Source organism: Pinus tabuliformis, chromosome 1_1, assembly GCF_031772625.1.
Source record: "Pinus tabuliformis cultivar Carrire ecotype Pingquan chromosome 1_1, CPIR1, whole genome shotgun sequence".
Classification (NCBI taxonomy): Eukaryota; Viridiplantae; Streptophyta; class Pinopsida; order Pinales; family Pinaceae; genus Pinus; species Pinus tabuliformis.
This window is the reverse complement of record NC_142297.1, coordinates 302,359,605-302,385,592: the sequence shown is the minus strand read 5'-3', so window position 1 is coordinate 302,385,592 and position 25,988 is coordinate 302,359,605. Positions and strand designations below refer to the sequence as shown.

The 25,988-nt window shown below is 39.5% G+C and overlaps 2 pseudogenes; both read left to right on the top strand.

The window, feature by feature from the left end:
* The window catches only part of LOC149212756 (calcineurin-binding protein 1-like), a 37,219-nt pseudogene extending 34,731 nt beyond the window's left edge, over positions 1–2,488 (top strand).
* An 80-nt stretch (positions 2,489–2,568) lies between these two features.
* On the top strand, positions 2,569–4,633 carry LOC149212755 (calcineurin-binding protein 1-like; annotated as a pseudogene).
* Positions 4,634–25,988: the final 21,355 nt, after the last annotated feature.

Sequence of the window (25,988 nt, the reverse complement as noted above, 5' to 3'; positions counted from 1 at the left end):
TTAACATTAAAATTTAGTCTCACCAACTATTTGAAAAATAATTAATTAATTCATCTTGAGTTAATTAGTTGGAGAAATTCAAGCTAGAAGTCTTTGTGAAGTCATGCAACAATTATCCCTTAAATTAAGGAGATTACCCCTTGATTAAGGAGATAAGAGTGAGTTGTATTTGATTTGTAATTAGTTAGCTCAATTAACTGAGTTAAATCTAGTTAAATTAGTTCCAAATAGTTTGAGGAACTAATTGTGAGTTCAGTTAGTTAATGCATGCCTGCATCAAACTAGTGTACTCCAGATAACTAAAGATTCTCTCATCGATAACTCATGCATGTCAGTTCAGACAAAGACCCAGTTGAGATTAAAGACAAGTACAGTGTACTATCAGTTGCAAGACTTTTCCTATAAGAAAATCTCTTGCATGCAGAAGGAATGCATTCCTTGAGATTTGTGCAGTTTTTACAGTGTCTTGGAGTTGTGTGTGAGATAAGTGTCACACAAGGTTACAGCTAGATTACCCAGGGAAAAACTGTGCAAGGAAAAAGGAGACCTGGAAGGTAGAGGAGAAGGCATATGAATAGTCTATTATGTCTATTATCAGAGTGAGGGATTGTACTGAGAGCTAGATAGATGATAGAGCTAAAGTTGTGTCTAATTCTAAGATATTTCCACTTGTATGATAATACAGATAGCGAGGATTTTAGCTGGCTTTCCCCAGAGTATTCTTCTGTGTTTCATGTGTATTGATTCTTCTTCTCTGTTATATGTGTTCCACTTGATCTTGCTCAAATCTATTAAGCTTCTGCAAGTTTGATTGTAGAAGTAGATTAAGTATTTTGCTTTATTTATATTACTTTATGAGGTTAATCTACAGTCAAAATTTCTACAGGTGGAAATATTTATTTTACAGATTATCCTCATCTATCCAATGCAAGTGGAATTAAAATAGATCTAGAAAAACTAAATTCTTTTGGAGGAGACCCACGATTATGAAAGATATTGTTACAAACTAATTTTACAGGATTAACTGGTCCACCTTGTCATAGGTGTACCCAGAAAGTTTGGATTTAAAGAGTTTGTGAAAATAATAGAAGTTACCAACATGATGAAGGGTTTCTGCATTGTAGCCTCAAACAAATTTTGAGCTTTCAAATATTCTCCCGCTTGCAAGTGCAAAAGAGCTTCCTAATATGTTTGTGTCAAACAGAATTCCTTAGCTTCTTTTGTCCATGACAATGACTCCCATTTTCTCTTCGACTCTATTTCCTTGATGAAAAGGATGTTTTTGTATAGAATCAATTAGGAGCTGCATTATTATGTGCCTTAGGCTCATTGAATATAGCTCACAGGGCCTTTGAACAAGGTCTCAAATGCAATCCTAACAAGTGGAATTGTATGGAGAAGCTCTTGGAGGTGTTGATTGCAATTGGAGATGAAGTCGTTTGCATTGCAGTTCCAAAACTACTCCTCAAAAAATGGCCTTCACATTCACGTGCCTTTCATGATAAACATGTGATTGAGGAATCACCCTCAGTTCCATTTCAAATATGTGGTATTGATAAACTAGAGCCAAAGCACATTAGTTTATGTTTCCCTAAGAAGAGGACACTTGTAGATGTTGAAGAGAATGAAAATTGTTTAAAGAAAAGAAAAATTGGGCAAACTTGTAGATGTTGAAGAGAATGAAAATTGTTTAAAGAAAAGAAAATTTCAGCAAGTGGAACTGCACTTACCAGAGGCGTCGTGGGGTGCACTTATAAATGCATTATTATATGTTATAAATTCAAAGTTACCTAATAATAGTGAGCCTACAAATGAATCTGAGGGAGTCACATGTTGTAATGATAACAAATAGTTGATAAATGGTAAAGTTAAATTTCTAGTAAAAAACATGGAGATAACTAAGGGGAATTCAAATTCACACAGCTTTGACATGAAAAGATGTTCTTTAGGGGGTGGAAGGAACAATAGTATGGGAATTGATGCACAGTTAGAATATGTATCTCAAGCTTTTGGTGATTCTTGTATAGACAAAGGGACAGGCATAGTTGGCATCTACAAAGATGGGCCCTTTATTGAAAAGGGCAATGAGAGCACACATACTATTAAAGAAAGGGATCTTTAAACAGATGAAGGACCTCTCCAAGAAAGGCGTAGCACATGAATTAGTATTCGTAAATCTGAGAGAAGAATTAGATATAGATAAAGTTAAGGAGCAGGTTAAACTTTTAAGGAAAATGTTGGATCCATATATTATTTGTGACATGATACAAATAAATTGCTCTAATAAAGCTTAAAATTATGCTATCATAAATTCGGAAAAGATAGACAAAACTAAAAATCATATGGATTTTGGTGATTCAAATGTGATGAAATTCTTTGTAGAAAATACTAGAATCACGGGGTTTACCATATAAGAGAATTTCTTCTAGAAAAGGCATTAGTGAGAAATTTGCAGTATCAGATAGCCTATTGGATTAATCGATATTGATAAACTAACAGGACAATAGAATAAAGATAGGACTACTTACTAATCTCATTAATGAAGCAACATATCCTCTTTGTAAAGTAATGGTGTCAGTTAATATGGGTATGCCTATTTAAAATTTTGTAAGTGTTAAAAATGTTGTTGTATCAGAGGAGTCCTCTAAGTTCATAGATTTTCCTGAGATATGTTTAGAGTTTCATGACAAGCTAGATTCTAAGAACATGGTTGAGTCATGTTATTCTTTTTCAGTAGCCACTATGGTATCAAACAGATTAACAGAGACAGACAATATTGCACTGCATTTGAAAGACGTTGGTTAGAAGTTAGAATTAGGTGATTCTGACTTAACGCTTGACTGGTCCTTTATGGTCCGTTTCCATTGGTTATGTGGACACTTGTGGACCTTTTCTAGTGATAGAGAAAAAGGTTGTAAAGATTTTCAGAGGTGTTTTTCACTCCTGAATAGTAACCAACATGCAAACAGTAATGGAGGCACCCTTATGCTTTCTTTGTGTAGGGTTGATAAGGAAATCTCATTGGAAAGAGTTAGGCATGAACTTCGGTTGTTGGAAGTTGAAACATTGTTGAAGAGTTCATCTGTTAAGATGATTGATAGTGGGAAATATTCAGAATTGATCAAGCTGCTTTCTTCAGTTATACTCTCCAACAATGAAAAATACTTTGTTCAATCATGGGGTGTGAACAAGCTTTGTGTTGTGGATTCTTCAATCGAGTTGACTGCTTTGTATATGTTGATCTTCGCATGTGAAAAAACCATTCCAAAGGACCTTGTTGTATTGTTGAAATGCCACAAACAAAGATTAGAAATTTTTTTCTTACTGTTGGGATTGTAGAAATACCAACACCAGGAAATGTGATGGAGAAGGCCTCAACACTTAATGATTGCAACATTACATTTGAATTGGAGCAGGAAGAAGCTAGGAAGGGTCATCAGAACAAAATAGTCACAGATGAAGTGAAGTCAATATCTAGATGCGCATCTCAAATAAGAGGAGATTGAAGAGAGTGAGACTCAGATATCTTTTGATATCCCTACCACATTACTGGGGTTGGTGCAATGTTTTCTCTTGACTATTATGTGTCATGTCATCAGAGGACTTCCTTCTCTCAAGTGTTCTGGTTTAGCAAGTGCAGATCCTAATGAACAAATAGAAAGCAGTTGTTTTGTTGATGGAGTTGTTACTTTTTGCAAACTTCAACATTTGGACTTCAATGTCCCTGTGAAAAAGCATGTTGAACTACTTGTAACAGTGCATGAATTACTTGCAGATCATAGGTTTTGTTGTGTTGGAAACTATTACGAGGGTGGTGAAGGAAAATTTTTGAAATTAGCTATCCAACATCTTTTGGCATTGGAGATAAAACTGAAAACAAGTCTTAATTCTGAAAATTGCCCAGATTTTGTAAAGCAAAGCGCAAATCATAGGACTGTGAATGCCCATATTAATAGTAATTTTCCCAAGGAATCAACTGGAAACCAATTTTTTGATGAGCATGATTTCATTTTGACAGAAGAGGAGAACAATTATGTGGGGAGAAATTTTAGCAGGGAGAAAACTATTGCATGTACTTTTGGAACAGAAGTTGGAAATTTTGAGAGTATTGATGAAAGGGTGAAAGGTTTTGATACTTGTAAAATGTATCACAAAATGATAAACATTGGACTGGAGAATGGTGGAGATAATATTGGTGATGTTGAAAGGAAGAAGGTAGATTTCGGTATTGATAATGCATTGGATCAAAGTTTCTTCTGCTTGTATGGTTTGAATCTCAAAAGTGGTTTAGACACATCAAACGAATATGATCTAGTTGTTCACAGAAACACAAGTCTTGGAGACTATCAAAAAAAAGGAACAGTGTGTTGATGTATTTAAATATATTTTACCATATGCAAAGGCCTCTTTGAGAGCAGGGTTGGTCAAACTTCAAAAATTCTTGAGGGCTATTCGCAGGCAGTTTCCACAGCCACCTGAAGAAGTTTTGAATACAAATGGTGTCGATGCATTTCTCAAAGATCCTAATTTTAATGAAGAAAAAATTCGTAATATGATTATGTCCAGAGGGAACAGAATTCATATATTCAATTATGATTTTGAAGGGATTCCTGACAACGTTCAAGTTCCATAAACTAAGAGGTCTACGTTGGTCGAATCATCTGGGAACTTAGACTTCAAAAGCACAATTTGCTGGAGGAGAAAAAGAGATTTAAGGAACGAAGTTACAGGTTACCATTTTAATTTAGTTCAGCGAAGAAAACAGGTTAAGCTTGGAAGAGATTACAGAAAGGACTAGAATATATAATCCTATCAAAATCTTGGTATTTCTTGTTAATCAAAATATACCGATAAAGGAGTGCGATGGAGAGAACGTGAGCTATGCTATCAATGACGGCTTTGTTTCATTTTCAAAAGAGACTATCGGTACAAATTTTCTGCACAATTAGTAAACAAAGTATGAATCTTATGAGTACCAACGCTATTAAAGGTCCAAAATCCTTGAGCTCTAAATCAATGGACTCCCAGGAGGATAAAATACATGAGGATTAATGTAGTGGGTGATCCCGCAAGGCAGTTTTATTATACTACCTGTGACGCCCTCGGGGCTCGGGCAGGCGTGCACGATGGGCGGGCGCCCTCGTGCACGACGGAGAGCGCGTTTTGGCACGAGCGGGCGGACAAATTGGACGACGGTCGGGTGGCGAGCTGGGTGAAAGCGCGCCCACCCGCCGGGCAGACGCACACGGGAGTCGGGTGGAAGGCGAGCTGGGCAAGAGCGCGCCCACCCACGAACGAAATGGCGAGCTGGGCAGAAGCGCGCCGGGCAGACGCACACGGGAGTCGGGTGGAAGGCGAGCTGGGCAGGAGCGCGCCCACCCACCGGGCGAATGCACACGAACAAAATGGCGAGCTGGGCAGGAGCGCGCCGGGCAGACACACACGACAGTTGGGCGGCGAGCCGGGCGAAGGCGCCCGCCGGGCAGCAGTAAACGGAGCAGAGGTATGGTTACCAAAGCTGCGGGCAAGCAGCGTGGTTCGTCACCAAGGCGAACCGATACGAAGATTGAACGCAGGTTGGGTTGTCAAGGGAGGCCGAGCAGTATTGAAACGTGAGGACTGTTTTAGCCACCAGAGCAAACGTCCGAGCTGAGTAAACAGGGAGGCGGAACTTGATAACAACTTCTTGGTTCGGGTGGCACGTTGATGTGCGCAGGTGGGAGGCAGAGCTCGGGCAAGCTACCTCGGATGATAACTGTGCACGAAGACGGAACCAGCAGTACGACATTGGAGACACATTGGCCGGATGTGACCAAGTGTCGAACGAGATGAAGAAAACATCATACAAGGCTTATGCACATGTAATGGAGCAGCCATTAAAATGTGAAGAAGAACGTATGTAAATGCATATGTGGAGCTTATGCGAATAAGCGGAACATATGAATAATAACCATTATATACAGGGCTGATATATGTAATGGAATGGCCATTAAAATAAGGGAGACGTATATAATGGAGAAAAAGGTGAAAGGGGTGAAAAGAATAAAATATATTATATACGTGGCTTGGGTGATATAATGGAGCAGCCGTTATATTATGAAGAGAAGTACGTATATGAGAAAGAGAATAAGACAAAATAGCCACTTTACACCCAAGACATGAGTGCATTACACATGGCAGCATGGATGGGCGTAAGGGACAAAGTATGGGACTTGTATTGAGATAACCGACATACTTATGGGTGATAAGGTATGGAGGGTTATTAAAATAACATAAATTAAAATAATACGTGAAGCTTTATGGTAAAAAGGGAGGTCGGCTTAAGGCGGTGAAGCCCTTTTCACACATAAAGGGAAAGTATAAATATGAGCGGATGAGAGCTCATTGAAGGCATCGAATCATTCGCTCAATATCTCTCCTTCGTATCACGATCAGGAGTGCGAATAAGGTTCAGGAGATGCGCATGTCTTATGCGTATCGAACCAAGGAGACTTCGTATACTCGGGGAGATCTGTTATACGAAAAGGAGATTCGGTTGAGGTTATTGTATGGGACAGCAGTTTGGTTATGAGACTTCGCAGATCGGGTGAACGTTTGGGTATGCTCGGACCGCAGCGAAGTGGGCATATATAACAGGCTGTAGTGCTTGATAAACGGAGGTCGAAACAACGGACAGTTATATGGATGCGCAGTTTATACAAGTGCTGGGTACGCACAAATAAACGGAGCTAAGGGTTATAACAGTCGGTGGTTTCGATTCAGAATTCCATGTTCACTCGGGTTATGCAGTCGGGTTATAACTTGTAGAAGTGAACGGTTTGAATCGGTATAAAGATACGATTGTACAGTGTATCTGTATGATCTCAGTTATCGGTGTTTGGACAGTTATCGGGTGTATGGTTGTCGGTTATTCTGAAGTGCTGGAGTATTCAGATTAATGCGCAGAAACTATACAGTCGACTAAGGAACAGTCCCGTGGGCAGAGACATACGATACGACGCAGTGTGGACGTGCGTGAATCTGTCAAGAGACTGCTACGTGGACGCAGATCTACAATACAGCGCAGATGATCTTGGGCAGATTATCGAAGGCTGGTTCGTATATGGATGTGTAAGGCCGAATTGAAGGAGCACGCGTGGTTCGGGTTGACCACCTTCCTATCAAAGGGGTTGGCACGTATTATAAAGGCAAGATCCTGCTTGTAATGTTGAAGTGTGGCCGATGGTTTGCCGGCACACTTGTTTAATTGTAAATTCTGATATTTGTTACTGTGCGGCCGTGACTTGGTCCGGCGCACTGGTTGTAAACTTTGAAGACAGTTTATAATATAAAACTTGGGTGAACTCGGTTGGAGTTGCCCTCCCCACATATGTGTTCTTATTGCTGTTTAAGTTTATGATGATGGTTTATGTATTCATGTTAAAGCACGTTGGGTTATGATTTATATGGTTATGATATAATCAGTAACGTCATCGGTTTGAAGAAAGAATTAAATTGGTAAACATATGGTTGTTTCGGTTAGAGGCGTAGTCCATAGGCGCGCACTTGGGAAAAGTGAGCGCTCGGTGGTGCCGCGCGCCGCCCAATTAACAAAAAAAATATTGGGGGCGTGACACTACCCATCGAAGAGATCGATGACAAGGGATTTTTACAACGTCACCTTCGCTCCATTCCAAAAACTGCTAAGGGTGCTACCGTGGGTGGTTTATGGTTTCCAAAACACCGTACATACTTTATGCTGATGATAATAAAAGCAAAACCTGGGGCCCATACCTATACATCATGGAAACTCCTATTTCCAACTCTATAGAAAAGTAAATGCGCTCTTACATGCGAGGCAAATAGCGCTCGCCCTCTCTCTCCATGCTGCTATCTCGATTTAAGTGGTGTCACTTAGAGGGTGAGTGCTATTTGCCTTGCATGTCAGAGCGCATTTACTTTTCTATAGAGTTGGAAATAGGAGTTTCTTATACATCATTCAACTTATGTGCTAATCATGGAGACCTCCAATTTTATTGTTATTAAATTAGCATATTCTTTTTATTTTAAAAGTGGCCCTGCAAACATGTTTATAAACATTTATAAAGGGTTTATTATATTATACAGCGTTTAAAAGGAAACAGTTTCTATAACTATAATGAGAATTAGTTTTCAAACTGATTATAATAGTTAGACAGTAAGGGCTAGCAGCAAGAATAAAAGAATAGAAGTGAGACATTAAGGGCTAGCAGCAATAATAAAAGAATAGAAGTGAGACATTAGAGAGGTTCGTAGGGGCACAATCACCCAATGACTAGCATTGTATACAGAAATTCTCTTTGAAATATGAATATATATTATAGTGTGATTCCAGTATTTGGAAGTTCTAGTAATTTTTTTCTCTTATGTTTATATGTCTTTTCTTCTCTTGGACGTTGTAAGATGCAATTGGTGCTTTAGTTTAGTTTTTAATTAATTTACTTAATTTTACTCATGAAAATTAATCTTGAAGCCCTTAATGAATCTCTCTACATCAAGGAATCCCATTCACATTTTCTCAATCTTGCATTATTATTTTTGTAGTAGATTAAATTTAGATTCTTAAATTCCTGACTTGAACTCTGCTTTCTACTCTTCTTCAATCCATTCATTTAGTCTAGCACTCTACAACTCTCATAGTTTCTTTGGCCATTTTTGCTTTGGAAGGCTAAGGTTTCAAAGCTAGAAACTTTGCTTGCAAGCCCTCATGGCCTATTTTTCCATCCATTGATTTTAATTGTTTTTAATTAATCTCAAGATATCTTGGACATTGGTTCCCCACAACCAGGAACTGTCTCTTTAGAATTAAAACGTATTTTGGCGTCATTGTTGGGAACAGATTATAATATTTTTCCATGGGTTTTATAAAGTTTAAAGATGCTTCTTGAGGGTGACAAGTCTCAGCAGTTGGTTGTATATTTTCACTTGTGGTCTTCACTTTGGAGTTTTCTTTTCCGGGTTTTAAGATGACAATTTATGCATTATTTTCTAATGAAAGGGAAGAACTCATTCAGTTTCCGAAAAAACTTTGAAGCTCATACTTTTTATATTTTTCTGGTACAGCTATTTATGATACTTATATTTCATATGAGGGTTTTGAATCCTTAGTAGATTATCTATTTTATGACACCTATAGTTTAGAAGATGAAGATTCACTTGTTGCATATTTCCAAGAAGATTGGTTTGCTGGCAAATGGCAAGGAAATTTCCTACAACAACCTTTTCAAGAAGATCCCACATGTAAAGAGCTAAAAAATGTTTGTGGCTACCCTGTCGAAGGAGGAGGTATATGTCAGTGGAATATTCAAGTAAAGGAGGTTGTTGAAAGTTTTTCTCCTCAATTATATGATCCAGTGGTTGAGTATATGACAATTTTCTTTGATCAACAATGATTATCAATTATGGGGTATGTATCAAGTTTTTTGTTTGAATATTTTTCATTGTGCATGTTTGTTTTGATTTTTAAATTTCAGCAGCATGGAAGCATTAGGTCCAACACCCAAATGTTGACCTAATACCATTAGAAGGTGGATTTCACCTTACGAAACCAAATCATATATAGTAGGACTTGTACATAATAAGCTCAGTTGTTGAGCATTTCATTTTCAAAATGTAGTTCTTCAGTTCAGTTTTAGTCAATGAATAAGGGAAGCAGTCCAAATTGGACCAAGTGTAAGAGCTATACTATTTCATAAAGCAGCATTGCCTCCAGGAGCCAGTAAAAGTGACATTGGCAGTGTTTTGATGCAGTTGGAAATGATGGAATCTCGAATATTTGTGGTACATATGTATCCTGATGCATGTTTGAATATTTTCTCGAAAGCATTGTATATTGAAATCCTGAGCAATGACTATGTCTGGATAGCCACAAGCTGGCTATCATCTCCTTTGGACACTATCATACTCGATTATGATACAATGAAATAACTCCAAGAATTCATTGGTTTAAGTGGGCATGTTCCAATTTCAAATGAGGAGCACGATTTTATTGTTGTCTGGACTATTTCACATTTCATTGATACTTTCTTAAGTGAGGGTGTGTTGTTGGGAAAAGTATCTATTCAGAACGCCCCTATCCCACTCTAAGGTGTGACAGTGCCTTAGCAACAAACAAGGAAAACTGCTTGAGTATTCTTCTTTATGAAATGTAAATGAAGAGGAAGGATGTAACTAACTTGTGTCTTTCGCTAGTTTGTTGATCCAATCGCTCTTCCCTTTGTTCGCTTCCTGCTGCCTGCTCCCTTACTGGCCCAACTTCACTAAATTCCTGCAAGATCAGAGAAGAGAGAAACTACACGAAGATATAGATTTACATTCATAAAAAGCTCAGGATCAGATTAAGCTAAACATGCAAATATAACAAAACATCACTGATATACAAGCATGTAGAAGAAACTCAAATAGTTTTATTGATATGATAAGAAAGTCCAAGAGGAGATACAACCAACTGAGTCCCGATCCAGCATCTACCTCCCAGCAAAGGAATCCCTTCCTCACCTCCAACAAAGCATAAATCACCCAATGTACTAATCTCAATCTCAAACCAACAACAATTCTCTGCAAAGTACAAAATTCCAGCCTCCGGATCTCTGGGATGAGGGATCCATATATAGATGTAAGCAGAGAGGATGAGTCAGCTCATGTTTTGACTTGTGGCTTCTCTCTGTCAGTTCTTGCTTCCACTTGGAGACTGAGAGCCTCTTACTCATCACTGGTCGAATTCAGTGAGGCAAGTGTCATTGGAGAAGATTCTGGAAGCTTCCATTGTCTCTCCACCTCGTTGAATGACTCTGCCACTTGTCATTTCCCGCTCAACGCATCTGGGTAGTGCATTCAAGTGCGTTGCAACGCACCTAGCCAGTGTATTTAGGTGCTTTGCAACGCAAGCAGCTAGTGGAGCTTCTGAATTGATCCTGATTTGACTAGTTTTGAGCAGTTTCTGGTGGAGAACTTCTGGGAGAAGCTGTCATTGGTTGACCTTGTTCCTTTAGGGGCAGGAAAAATACTTTTAGGGACTTTGGATCCCTTGGATTATGGACATTTCATGCTTAGAGATGTAAGGCACAAAAATGTCTATAATAGTTGCCCCCTAAAGTATGAGGCCATTTATCGGGTGAAATGCTTTATTAGGAGGATCCGAAGTTCTTTCAATGCTAGGAGGAGACCTGTAATAAGATACAATACAATACATTATTTTCATACTGTTTTCATGATCTAGCTGAGGCGGGCATTCCCATGCTCAGCTTTATAAATTCATTTTTATGTACATAGGACAGACAATCGTCTGATGGTAGACTGATGATTCTGATGAAATCGTCATCCTTTTGGTAGGATGATTATCTGTTCTGCAGTGCTGTACATGTCAATGTCTTTATTTTTCCTGAATATATATTGCAGCCCGGATGGATGAAACTAGATCCGGGGTCTTCAATCTCATTCGATCTTCACTCTAAGTACAAGTCGATCCATGTGAGAAATGTTTTGAAGTCGAACATGGAAAGACATCGCTTGATTACCAGTCAATGATGTAAACTGTTAACAAGCGCGAGAGGAATCACTGATAATGGTAATGACCCTCAAGGTACTGCAGTACAATTCACGTGGTTTGAATAAAGGACTTGGCGTCGAACACCACGCAAAATCTTTCGGTCGAAGGTCATTGATGTATACCTGTCGCCGGAAGTGAGAAACTTGCCATTGAGGCATGCAAGCTTCAAAGTACTGAATGGGGTGTTCCTAGATCAACTTCTTGGATAATGAGCTGATGTCGACAAGAAGCGACCTGTCAAAGGAGGGCCTTGATGAATCCCACATCAGTGACACGGAACGAAGCAAATGATTTTGATGGAGGTGAAAACGATCTGATGATATATGGTTCAGGGTGGCGGTCATGAAAGAATGAAGTATAATGTATGGCAGTGGATGGGACACGGGTGACTTCTCTGGATGACATCTCTTGAACATATCGGCGACACTTATATGATGGATTGGTAGCATTTACCCCAAATGTGGATGGTATGGCGAGACCATGGTGATGTGACCGGTGAATGAAACAACCCAACCCGACTCAGGCACGGAGTGGAAGTGTCATGTTCAAGAGCGACTTGCTACCAATAAAGGTTCTTTGAGTTTCTTCCCAATTTTTCCCCAGTCATTGCTGACCAGTACCTCTTTATTTTTTTCAAGCTTGAGGAGGATAACATATGCTTGTTCTATAATTTGCCCTTCGGGCAAACCCATCGCTATGTTTTAACGAGCCTAGCGATAGTGAAACTCGTTCTCGTCTAAAGACAAGTTTGTCGCTATTAATTTTTTTAACGAGTCTAACGACAAAGATAACTCGGTCCTTTTGATTTTTAGAGAGTCTGAAAAGGTACGTAAAGTTAACTCCGGAGTTCCTTTTTCGTCATCTAATCCCTTAAGTCCGAAAAAGTATAAAACAATACAGAAGGGATGGATTTTCGATAGTTTTAACGAGCCGAACAAAACAAGCGCTCGATCTTTTTGTGCAATAATTCCTCAGGTCCAAAAATATTAAAATCTAGAGGAGGGATAGCACTTCCGGTCGCTTTAACGAGCTGGAAGGCTAAAACTCGGTAATCTTTTCACATTTTACGAATCAGATGAAAAGAGCTTAAAGAAGACTCGTCTTTTGAGGAACGACTGATAAAATGGGTAGCAGTTGATTCCAGGTAAAGGTTGGAATTTTCCAAGCACGACAGTGTCACAAGGATGGCTAGTGAAATCACTCTTCGCAGCTGTTCCTCAATTTAAATGGGTAAACAATCAAATGGAGGTGAATGACCGGCCAATGGAAAAGTGGAGGTGACGGTGCAAACACGACCAAGGCTTTAATGGCTAATAATGTTACATTCACGGTGGTTATTTACCGAAGGATAGTTCATTTTTTAACGAGCTTAAACGCAGGTTGAAACACTTGCTCGATCTTATGTTTATTTTTTAATGAGCATGAACTATGCGCTAAAACTACTCGATCTTATGTTTATTTTTTAACGAGTATGAACTATGTGCTAAAACTGCTCGATTATCCAGTCATATGATAAGAATGTCTCATATAAGATGCCATTTTTTATGGAGCTTGCGTCTTACAAAGCTATGCCCCGCATCCTTTCGTTATGCAAGTTCGGAAATGACTAATCCTACGAGTTTAAAGGGTTAGAGGTCCTAAAAATTTAAAAAATAAATAGCCGTCCCTTGCTTGCACTCCAAAAGGTTTGCATGCCCCCAGGTATAAAAAACGATTTCAAGGTTACCCCTTAATTTGTAGATAAAACATTTGTTCTACCAGGAAAGGCCTACCTCTTTCAGGTTACCAAAGATTGTCTCATTTTGCGTAGCAAACAAAACACTTCTTCGGCGATGTCTACCGAGATAGACAAAGGTGAGCGACAACGAGCGCCAAACACATAACTTTGACAAAAGAATCTTATTCTAGAACAACCCCTCTTCCAATCACGGATGGGGTACGGACTAGTCATATTCTCCCACGGAAACCTACCTTATACCCAAAGTTTTCCTACCGAAGCAGACTAGGACGCATGCCCCCTGGGTTCCAGTCATATCCCTCTGAATTACTCGCGCTCATCGGGAGGACGGACTGTGGGTTGAGACATTTCTTGTGTGAAGAGACCATTTAGGGATGGTATATGACTATTTGCAATGCATGATCCGGGAAATGAAAGCTGGTCCACGAGCTTGACCACTCTTCCTTCGTGCGGAAAACACATTACTCTAAAGAGTGAGGAGATGATGGCTCCCATGCAATATATATAGTCTCGTCCAAGGAGTAGGTTATAATCCAAGGGTCCTTGAATGACCATCACGTTCATTTGAACGGTCTTCCCTTTCAATGTTATGGGCACATTGGGGAGGATCCCTAAAGGTCGACTGGTTCCTTTATCAAAGCCTGTCAGATTTCTCATCTCAGGCGAAAGCGATGGCGAACCAAGCGCTTTCCAAGCAGTAGAGGAAAGGATACTCACAGAAGCCCCCTCATCTCCTTTGGACACTATCATACTCGATTATGATACAATGAAATAACTCCAAGAATTCATTGGTTTAAGTGGGCATGTTCCAATTTCAAATGAGGAGCACGATTTTATTGTTGTCTGGACTATTTCACATTTCATTGATACTTTCTTAAGTGAGGGTGTGTTGTTGGGAAAAGTATCTATTCAGAACGCCCCTATCCCACTCTAAGGTGTGACAGTGCCTTAGCAACAAACAAGGAAAACTGCTTGAGTATTCTTCTTTATGAAATGTAAATGAAGAGGAAGGATGTAACTAACCTGTGTCTTTCGCTAGTTTGTTGATCCAATCGCTCTTCCCTTTGTTCGCTTCCTGCTGCCTGCTCCCTTACTGGCCCAGCTTCACTAAATTCTTGCAAGATCAGAGAAGAGAGAAACTACACGAAGATATAGATTTACATTCATAAAAAGTTCAAGATCAGATTAAGCTAAACATGCAAATATAACAAAACATCACTGATATACAAGCATGTAGAAGAAACTCAAATAGTTTTATTGATATGATAAGAAAGTCCAAGAGGAGATACAACCAAGTGAGTCCCAATCCAGCATCTACCTCCCAGCAAAGGAATCCCTTCCTCACCTCCAACAAAGCATAAATCACCCAATGTACTAATCTCAATCTCAAACCAACAGCAATTCTCTGCAAAGTACAAAATTCCAGCCTCCGGATCTCTGGGATGAGGGATCCATATATAGATGTAAGCAGAGAGGATGAGTCAGCTTATGTTTTGACTTGTGGCTTCTCTCTGTCAGTTCTTGCTTCCACTTGGAGACTGAGAGCCTCTTACTCATCACTGGTCGAATTCAGTGAGGCAAGTGTCATTGGAGAAGATTCTGGAAGCTTCCATTGTCTCTCCACCTCGTTGAATGACTCTGCCACTTGTCATTTCCCGCTCAACGCATCTGGGTAGTGCATTCAAGTGCGTTGCAACGCACCTAGCCAGTGTATTTAGGTGTTTTGCAACGCAAGCAGCTAGTGGAGCTTCTGAATTGATCCTGATTTGACTAGTTTTGAGCAGTTTCTGGTGGAGAACTTCTGGGAGAAGCTGTCATTGGTTGACCTTGTTCCTTTAGGGGCAGGAACAATACTTTTAGGGACTTCGGATCCCTTGGATTATGGACATTTCATGCTTAGAGCTGTAAGGCACAAAAATGTCTATAATAGGGTGGAAATATTTCTTTTACATATTATCCTTAGATATCCAATGCAAGTGGAAGTAAAATAGAGCTAGCAAAACTAAATGCTTTTGGATGAGGCCCACGATTACAAAATGTATTGTTACTGTTAGCCTCCTATTGAAATAGGTTTCATATTTCATGATTGACTATTTTACATGCCAAATATCATCTTGCCATGCTGCAAGGTTCCATATTTCCAAGAAGTTCCATTTTGAAGAATCATACCATTTTTGAAGAGTTTTAGAGATAAGGGAAAGCCAAACAACTTAATCTTGGCTTCCCTAGGTTTAAATTTCTTGTTTTAGAAGATAGAGAATGAATATCTGTCCAAACAGCTTAAGCTTGGTAGATCAATAGCTAGGTAGAGAAATGAAGGAGCCCAACTGCTTAATCTGGGACCTTGGAAGAGATAAGGGTTGATTTTAGATAGGAGGGCAGTCAAAAGAAAAGAGGATAATCAGGGTCTGCAAGTCTAAGTGCACCCATGCAAAAAGAAGAAAAAATGCTAGGTAAGTAGGCTTGGTAAGTAGTTTTGTGGTTGCAGAATTAAGCTATGTGATCCATTTCATGTTTTCAAGTGTTATATCTATTCAGATCACAATTATGATGCAGTTTTCATTTGGAGGAGCTCAAGCGAGGCATGTCTAACTCCCCCTTCTTATTATTCCCCAAATCATTCACTAATCTCCCCAAAGAGGTCAAGGTCTACTTGATATCTCTTAAGTTTCATCATTTGTCATATCATTGGCCTAAGTAATGGTTTGCTTTGCTTAGGAGTACTCATATTTCTTCTGTAAGTCATTTTTTCCTTTTAAGTAGCCTAAGATCTCTGAACTTAGTGCTTTCTTGTCATTTTCATATTAACTTCTAACATTATTATGTAAATCCCTATCTATTTCCCCTTCCCCTTACTAAAAAGCACTAAATAGCTCCCCTATGTACATATTCCCATCCCCTGGCACTATAGCCCTATAACATCAGTTTGGGGAAATGTTGAGTTCATTTGGGGCTTAGCATTAGCCTTCCGCGTCCTAACCCTAGGATTAACTTAACATTTGGTTAAGTTAATAACCTCTTTCCTCACCCCTTTACCCATAACATTTCATCATTTTTACCCTCTCGCGCTCATCGTTTAGAGTTTAGTGTTAAAATGTTTGAATAAACATTAAACACCACTAGCGCATAACCCGCAAACCCAAAGTTTTTGACCCCCCTGCACATAAATAAATCAATCTAATATTCAGCGGGCCCCGCGCACAAACCTGCTGTCAGCTCTGCGCTCCGTCAGCCCTCTGATCCGCCTGCCCAGATCCAACGGCCCAGGCGCATTTCGGAGCTGCCCCTACATTCGACGGTTAGCCTCCGACAGGCTAGCGGTTTCCCCACCATACAATGGAGGCGTGTCTGCCCTTGATTGCATCGGAGCTCCTCTGACAATTACCGCTCTCGTACAAAAGGCGGTCTGATGAAACCACAAACCGCCTTCTGTCTCTCCGCCCTTGACGTTAGCGCCACGTTAGCGCTATGTCACCTCTGCGTCGACCCCCACATGCTACGTGTCACTGCCACCACATCTGCCTCCGTCTCTACCCCGCCACCGTGTCCTGTGCCACGTTACCTTGCCATACTGCCATGTCACCTTGCCATGTCACTACCGTACCAGGACTCACCGCTGACGTCATGCTGATGTCATCACCGAAAAAGGCACGAAGGGCACAAATCGCAGGAAAGGGTGCCCAGAATGAAAAACTGAGGTAGTTTTTGATGCGCATCGCTAAGAAAAATTGATCAAAATGGAGGGCTTCTCATGGCTCGGCTACCTGCAAAACCCAAAAATTCGCGGGAAGCAACATGATTTCTTCATGAAGGTTCATATTCAATCGCCAGCATCGACAGCATTCTAGAGGCCATGAAAATCATTTTCAACAGCTATCTTTGCTTAGAACCCAAGCCCTCAGGGAGGAGACCTGGTTAGAGGAGACCTGACTTCTTCTGGCAGCTATCTTTGCCTTGAAAGGGCAGAAAAGGGACGATTTGACAGTTTCAAGCACATCAAGGGAGAGAAAGTGGCCTGATTCAACTGTAAAAGAGTATCAGAGGAAAGATAAAACCAAGATTAAATTAAAGAGTGTCAGTGAAGCGACAAAGAGTATCAGATCGGCAATATCAAAGTAGGTGAACATTAAAGGCCCCCAAGAAAAGTCAAAGAAAGTGGTGAAGCCATTTAAGGCTCTCAGATAACAGTTAATGCACATCAAAGCCACTCAAGAGTAGGGGATCAAAGCCCAAAGCACATTTATGGCTAAATGAACAGCACAAAACCATAAGGACAGATATAAACTCATTTTGATACAACTGCCTCCAGCGCAGCTCAAAAAGATATTTTCTTGCATTAATTTCAGGACAAGATTAGGTTAAAGAACTCATTTCCCTTAGACATGTTTAAGGTCTACTGTAATAGATATTTTTGGATATTTTCTCTATATAAACCACCCAAATTCATTGTTCAAAGGGTTGGTTGGTTGATAATCCTCATTCGAGACTTGCACTATATATTTTGAGATCTCTATAATCAAAGACTATTGGAATGCTTTGGATGAAGAACTGACTGTTGTGTTATTTAATGGCCAAAGAGTGACTGTGGAATTCTTGTGCTACTACATGGCTCAACAAGTGTTTTCCTACCTCTGTTTATAGTTTACATATGTTTATGAACCATTGTGTTACCATCTAAATAGCAAGAAAAAAGAATAGCTTAGGTTTTGCTTGACTGCACCCTATGCTCAGTTCTTGTTATTTCTATATGTTTTCTTCAGAAATGGTTATGAATATGCATACTTAAATGATCATTTTTACCCTGTTTCTTTCACATATGACTATTTTTTTAGAAATTCTTGACTGCTCCTAGACAAACTTTCATCCACCTTCCCTCTCTGTTAGCTAATGAAAGATTCTTAGTTGCCTTTCATCTTTGACCTTCATTCCATATTTATTCCAGCCTGATATTGTTCTATGTGTAGCTATCCTGCTCTATATTCCTCTTGTGACCAAGAAAACGCAACAGCAAGTCCTAATCCATGACTTCATTCCCAATGGTTTGAACTTCTCACACTATGCATCCCAACTCTACTTGAAAACATCATCCTTCCCACCAAAATCAAAACAAAACCCATGTACACCATAACTAGCCTAGAATCAACCCAAAACAAAGTTAAATCATAAAGAGAGACCCCTCTCTGACTGCAGGTAGGCTAGGACCTGCAGCCCAAAGATTGGTTTGTGGTTACCTCGGCTGTATCCCTTAAGGAGCCAAGGAACAACCTGAGTGATAACATCATTGGCAACTCCACTGGGGAACTTATTCAGAAAATTCCAAAAAAACAAATTCGGAAGCTGGCTCCAAAGAGGAAAAATCGTTATACCAGGTCAAACCTAGACCCAAATCCACCAACTATCTTTGTAAATCCCAATTTAATCTCTATAAACCTTAGCAAACAAAAACAAGAAGAGGTTGCTGATTCTAGTCCTGAAATAGTTCTGCCAAGCTGTTTTCCAACCCCTGTTAAAGTTTTGTTTCGTTCAACCCCTACTTCCCCTTGTTCATCATCCACCCCTTCGAGCACCTTTTCCACACCTCCATTCACTGCGCATATTACCACTACCACCACTATTATTACAGCTGTCCTAGCTGTTCCAACCCTTCCACTTATCCCTGTAAATATGGCTAACAGATATGCACCCTTACAGTTACCTGCAAATCCAAGGGCTATGCCTCAGGATTATCAAACTAAAATCACATACTTTGATGTTGCTGGTTCTGGCACAGCCCTGCAACATACCAAGAAAATGCAGGACTATTTTGAGAGTTATGAAATAGATGATGATAGTGTAAGAAGGAAGATTTTTGTCCAAAGTTTAACAGGAGATGTAAGGCCCTGGTTTAGAGCACTTGCTGCAAATTCCATAGCTGACCTAGAGGCCCTTTACCAAACATTTCTTAACAGATGGGAGAAGAAGAAGGACCCTCTGCACATATTATCCAAGTATGACACTATCAAAAGAGGCCCTCAAGAAGTTGTCTTAGACTATTGTGCCAGGTTTAACAATGTTTACAACACTATTCCACAAAACCTTAGACCTCCACCTGATCTTGATTTATACAAATTCCCTGATGGATTTGACTCAGACATGGCTTATCAATTAAGGGAAAGAGCCCCTCAAACCTTAGCAGACATGCAGAATGTAGCTGTTAGTGTGGAGGAAAATCTGATTGCCAAGAGAAATAGAGCAAGAGCTGAGAGAAGAACCACTTTCAAAGATGAACCTTCAGCCTTTGAGCAAAAATTGGACACAATCATCAAAGGCATGGACAGCTTTGAAAGTAGAATGGGAACTATTGAAATAAAAGCCTCATGGGAAGGACAGCAAAACAATCCTATCAGAAATCCAAACTTTAGAAAAATTCAGAACCTAAACGTTGGAAGGGAAAGTCCTGACCATGATATAAGACCTCCTTTTCATGAAAACTATGTTGAAACATCCACATCTAGTGAGTAGATAGAGGACACTCACATAAACTTGATGGGTTTGAAAAGTGAACAACAAGTATTCCTAACCCAAGAAGACCAAGATGACCATGATATAAAACAATTTCAGACCAAGTCTGGAGAGTCATTTGACTTCAAACAAGGCTGTGACTCAGCTATCTACGAAGTCCATAAACAATATAAATTGAGAACAAGAACCATTGATGTGTCTGATCCCATCAATCCAAAGGATGCCAAGCAAGCTAAGAAAGTAAAATACAAGGGCGCTATCACAGAACCTGCTAATAAAACAGACCCAAATTCAAAAGAAGTGACCATAGAGGATGTATCTGACATGCAGCCCTCTAATAACCAGCCTTTTGTATCCTTTCCCTCAAAAGACAATGTAAATAGCACTCCTCAAAGCCTTCCCAAAACAGAACAATCTCAAGAAATCACAGATAACCAAGAGAAGATCACTGAAGATACAATTGAAAAGGGAAAATCTGCCAGTCACAATACTAAAACATAGTCAGAAAAACCTTTTTCATTTAGAAGCAAAAATTGGTAAATTAAAGATATCTATTCCTCTCTCCGATCTTGCCAAACATGATTTGTACAGACAGCAAATCAAAAGATCACTGCAAATGCCAGAGAATAGGGATGATGTTAATGTCTTAGATAATCAACCTGAATTACTTTTTGGTCCTGAAGTCAATGGTAAATCAGGACAAGGAGCTATTCTACCCTTTTATGTCAGTTTGCACATTCATGATAAAGTGTTGCACAATGCTATGTTTGATTCAAGTGCTTCACACAATCTAATGCCCAAAGCTGTAATGGAGAAGCTAAACCTTGATGTCACTAGACCCTACAAAGACTTATTCTCATTTGATTCTAGTCAGGTCAAGTGTTTAGGCTTAATCAAAGACCTTTGTGTGTCTTTAGTCCAATTTCCCAACAAAATGATACTAATGGACGTGGTGGTTACTGACATTCCCCCAAAGTATGGCATGCTCTTATCAAGATCTTGGGGAGCAAAACTCCAAGGATCTCTCTAGCTAGACCTCTCCTATGCCACTACTTCAGTCTTTGGGCAACCAAAGAGACTGTATAGAGAAACACTGATGAAGTATGTGGTAAGTAGTGAGGAAAAACCCCAAAACTTTCCCATTTACTCAATCCATTATGATATGGATTCCTTTATATTGTTCAATGATGATAGCTTCCCTCCCACTGATGAGAAGCCTTTGCCTTTAGAACAAGAAACATGCATCAATCAAGAGTCGGTTGCCCATACCTGTGAAACTATTAAAACAATTAGTGCAACCAACATACAAGAAGAACCACATGAAGCACAAAACCTAGGTCCACCCAATCCCAAAATGACTGAAACTCTTAATACTAACCACAAGCAAGAAATCACACTATATTTAGAGTTTGATGGTTCTATTAATAAGCTAGGAGCAAGGGCGGGAATATGGATTCACAATACACATAACAGCCATGCAAAGGGTCATGCTTACAGACTAAACTTCAAGTTCACCAACAACATGGCAGAGTATGAGGCTCTCTTTTTAGGCCTTAAACTGCTCAAAGCTCTAGGAGCTGCAAAAGTGTCCATTCTAGGTGACTCTGATTTGATCATTCAACAGATGAAAGGTAACTTTGTTACTAATGACAATAGGCTAAGAGCTTATAGGTCTGCTGCCACAGAAATACTCAATTCCTTCACCGAATCCAAGCTTGCTAAGATTTCTAGAAACCATAACATGCATGCTCATAGTCTAGCTACTTTTGCTAGCACTTGCAAGCTGCCCTTTGAGCCCAATTACCACTTTACTGCTGAGATAAAGCACAGGCCTGTTGTCCCTAACAATATCAAAGATTGGCAAGTGTTTGAGGATGATGCTCAAATCAACAATTTTCTTACCTTACAGCAAGAATTCTCAAGCTTAAACATTGATGAAGATGCCATGGATGACCCACAACAACAAATGAGCCAAAATGAGCAAACTATAACAGCTGAAGCAGCAAATCAAATGCTGCACCCAACCATTTTTTATGAGAAAAACATGCAAGAGCTAAAGCAGAGGCTGAAGTCATTGATTTAAAAGACAATTTTCTACCTGCTGGCCTCACTCCATTAGAAGACATATTTGATTCAAACGATGTCCCCAAAAAGCCAAAGATGTAGCCCTTAAATGCTGTTGTGGAAGACTGTAATATTGGGACAACAGAGAAGCCCAAAATGATTAAACTATCCAAGTCTTTACCTCCCGATCAAAAACCAAAATATGTTGATTTATTTAAAGAGTTTCAAGATGTATTTGCTTGGAGTTATGAGGACCTTAAGTCCTATGACACCTTTGTTATTCAACGTACCATTCCCTTAAAGCCAAATCAAAAGCCCTTCAAACAGAAACTAAGGAGAATCAATCCTGTGCTTCTCCCTTTGATTGAGAAAGAAGTGAAAAGAATGTTTGAGGCTGGCATCATAGCACCCATTAGATTTTTAGAATGGGTATCCAATCTTGTTCCCACAAGGAAGAAAACAGGGGAGATTAGACTATGTGTGGACTTAAGAAATCTGAACCAAGTCTCCCTTAAAGATCACTACCCACTGCCAAAAATGGACCACATTCTACAAAGAGTAGTGGGGTCTTCAAAAATTTCTTTGCTAGATGGCTTTTCAGGTTTTAATCAAATACATGTTGACCCGGATGACCAAGACAAGATAGCCTTTACAACACCGTGGGGAACTTTTAAGTATGTGAAGATGCCTTTCGGACTAAAGAATGCAGGTGCTACCTTTCAAAGGGCCATGGACATTGCATTTTCCAAGGAAATCCATGATTTCCTAGTGGTTTACCTTGATGACCTTACTCCTTTCTCCAAATCTGATCAAGAGCACCTAAAACGTTTGAGGCAAGTGTTCCTAACCTGTAGGAAATATGGCATTTCCTTGAACCCCAAGAAGTCTTTATTTGGCCTTGAAGAAGGAAAATTGCTAGGCCATATCATTTCAAAAGATGGGATTACAATTGATCCTGAAGGAATTCAAGCCATCCTGCAAATCCCTTATCCGAGAAACATCAAAGAATTGCAAGCATTCCTAGGAAAGATCAATTTCCTAAGGAGATTTATCCCAAACTTGGCCGAGCTGATAAGAATGCTAAATAAAATTTTAAAGAAGGATTCCAAGGTAAAATGGACTTTAGAGGCCAAGCAAGCCTTTAAGGGCATAAAATCTGCCTTAACCCAAGCCCTAGTCCTCACAAGTCCTCAATTTGATAAAGATTTCATCATTTTTTCATTTGCATCTGAACACACCATTGCTGTTGTCCTTTTGCAGAAAGATGATCAGGGAAATGAAAAGCCAATTGCATTTTTCAGCCGAGCCCTTAGAGATGCACCCTTGAAGTACCAAATCATGGAGAAGCAAGCATATGCCCTTGTTAAAGCAATCAAAGATTTCAGAATTTACATATTATATTCACATGTGATTTCTTATGTACCAAATGTTGTTGTAAAAGACATATTAACTCAAGAGGGCATAGAAGGAAAAAGAGGCAAATGGATTGCCAATATCCTTGAGTATGACATTGAGATAAAACCCACCAAGCTGATAAAGGGACAAGGTTTAGCCAAACTGATGTCCGAAACCAATTTTCAAGCCTTAGACATTAATCAACTGGACAATGAACAGGAGCTGGCGACTCCACAGATCAGTTAAGAGTTTTTTCAATCCCCATGGTATGTTGATATATGTTTTATATTGTTAAACCTATGTGCTCCTCCAGGGTTGTCCAGAATCAAAAATAGATTTTTAAAGATGAAAGCATCAAAGTTTTGTGTCTTAGATAGTACCCTATTTTGGAAAAATCATGAAGGAATATTGTTGAATTGTCTAACTATGAATGAAAATGAAAGAATTCCATGCAGGGGACTGTGGAGGGCACTTATATTGGAAGTCCACTGCTGATAAGATACTAAGGGCTGGTTTCTATTGACCCTCCTTGTTTACTAATGTAAAAAAAAATTTAATGTCTTGTCATAAGTGCCAAATTTTTGAAGGCAAAAGAAAGCTTCTACCCTTGCCCCTTAAACCCATTTCAACCGAGAAGCCTTTTCAACAATGGGGTCTTGACTTCATTGGAGAAATCCATCCATCCTCTTCTGGCCAACATAAGTGGATTCTAACAGCCACAGATTACTTTACCAAGTGGATTGAAGCCATCCCATGTAGGCAAGCCAATGACTCCACCATCATCCAATTCCTTGAAACCAACATTTGTCCAGATTTGGTTGTCTTGAGAAGATCATTACAGATAATGCCGCTGCCTTCAAATCCAAGAAAATGATCAGTTTTTGCCACAAATTCCACATTACCTTAGGTCACTCCACAGCCTATTACCCTCAAGGTAATGGCTTGGCCGAATCATCCAACAAAAGTCTAATTAGCATCATTAAGAAAGTCTTGGAGGAGAACAAGAAGAACTGGCACAAAAAGCTTGTAAATGCCCTATGGGCAGACAGATTGTCAACCAAGAGATCCATTGGGATGAGCCCATATGAGTTAGTCTATGGCATGGAGGCCAAGTTCCCATCTTCTTTGGGAATCCCTGTTATCAAATTGTTGCAAGCGATCCAGGCAGAGCCAAATGATATCCAAAGAAGAATAAACCCAACCATCCATTTGCAGCAAACAAGAGAGCAAGTGTACGACAGAGCACAGATTTTACAAGAGAAGCTCAAGAAAATGTTTGACAAAAGAACCAAGGCTGAAGATTTCTGCATAGGCAACAAAGTCTTAAGATGGGATTCAAGAAGAGAGGACAAAGGAAAGCATGGCAAGTTTGATTTCTTGTGGAAAGGCCCCTTTATTATTTCTGTTGTTCAAAGCAACAACACATATTTTCTGAAGAGTTTGGATGGTAGCACAGCTAAAGAAGGCCCAGTCAATGGCCGAATGCTAAAGCACTATCATGATCCCTTTTGTTGAACGCAACATAGCTCTGTATACTATCTGTACATTAATATTTGTATTTTCAGCACTTTTTCTTATAGCAGGCCAATAAGAGGGAACAACGCAGCAAATTTTGAAGGAAAGATCAAAGAAAGTTCTATTTCAGATCCCTTTTTTTGAAATAATTACAAAGAAGTGCTCAGGCGGATTTGAATATGTTTACAAGTAGCCAAAGGCAAGAAGCAGAGTTGTAATTTTCTGCAATTCAGCTCAGAAGGATACTGCATATCAGCTTATGAGAATTCAGTCAAAGGCATTGAAAAGAAGGAAAATTTCAATTTACAGCAACAATTGAAGTTCAAGGCATTCTGACCTGCTGTTCTTGGCTTTTCATCCTGAAAAACCATCCCCAAGTGGAGCCACTATTAGCCTCCTATTGCAATAGGTTTCATATTTCATGATTGACTATTTTACATGCCAAATATGTCATCTTGTCATGCTGCAAGGTTCCATATTTCCAAGAAGTTCCATTTTGAAGAATCATACCATTTTTGAAGAGTTTTCTGGATAAGGGAAAGCCAAACAGCTTAATCTTGGCTTCCCTAGGTTTAAATTGCTTGTTTTAGAAGATAGAGAATGAATATCTGTCCAAACAGCTTAAGCTTGGCAGATCAGTAGCTAGGTAGAGAAATGAAGGAGCCCAACTGCTTAATCTGGGCCCTTGGAAGAGATAAGGGTTGATTTTAGATAGGAGGGCAGTCAAAAGAAAAGAGGATGATCAGGGTCTGCAAGTCTAAGTGCACCCATGCAAAAATAAGAAAAAATGCTAGGTAAGTAGGCTGGGTAAGTAGTTTTGTGGTTGCAGAACCAAGCTATGTGATCCATTTCATGTTTTCAAGTGTTACATCTATTCAGATCACAATTATGATGCAATTTTCATTTGGAGGAGCTCAAGCGAGGCATGTCTAACTCCCCCTTCTTCTTATTCCCCAAATCATTCACTAACCTCCCCAAAGGGGTCAAGATTTGCTTGATATCTCTTAAGTTTCATCATTTGTCATATCATTGGCCTAAGTAAAGGTTTGCCTTGCTTAGGAGTACTCATATTTCTTCTGTAAGTCATTTTTTTCCTTTTAAGCAGCCTAAGATCTCTGAACTTAGTGCTTTCTTGTCATTTTCATATTAACTTCTAACACTATTATGTAAATCCCTATCTATTTCCCCTTCCCCTTACTAAAAAGCACT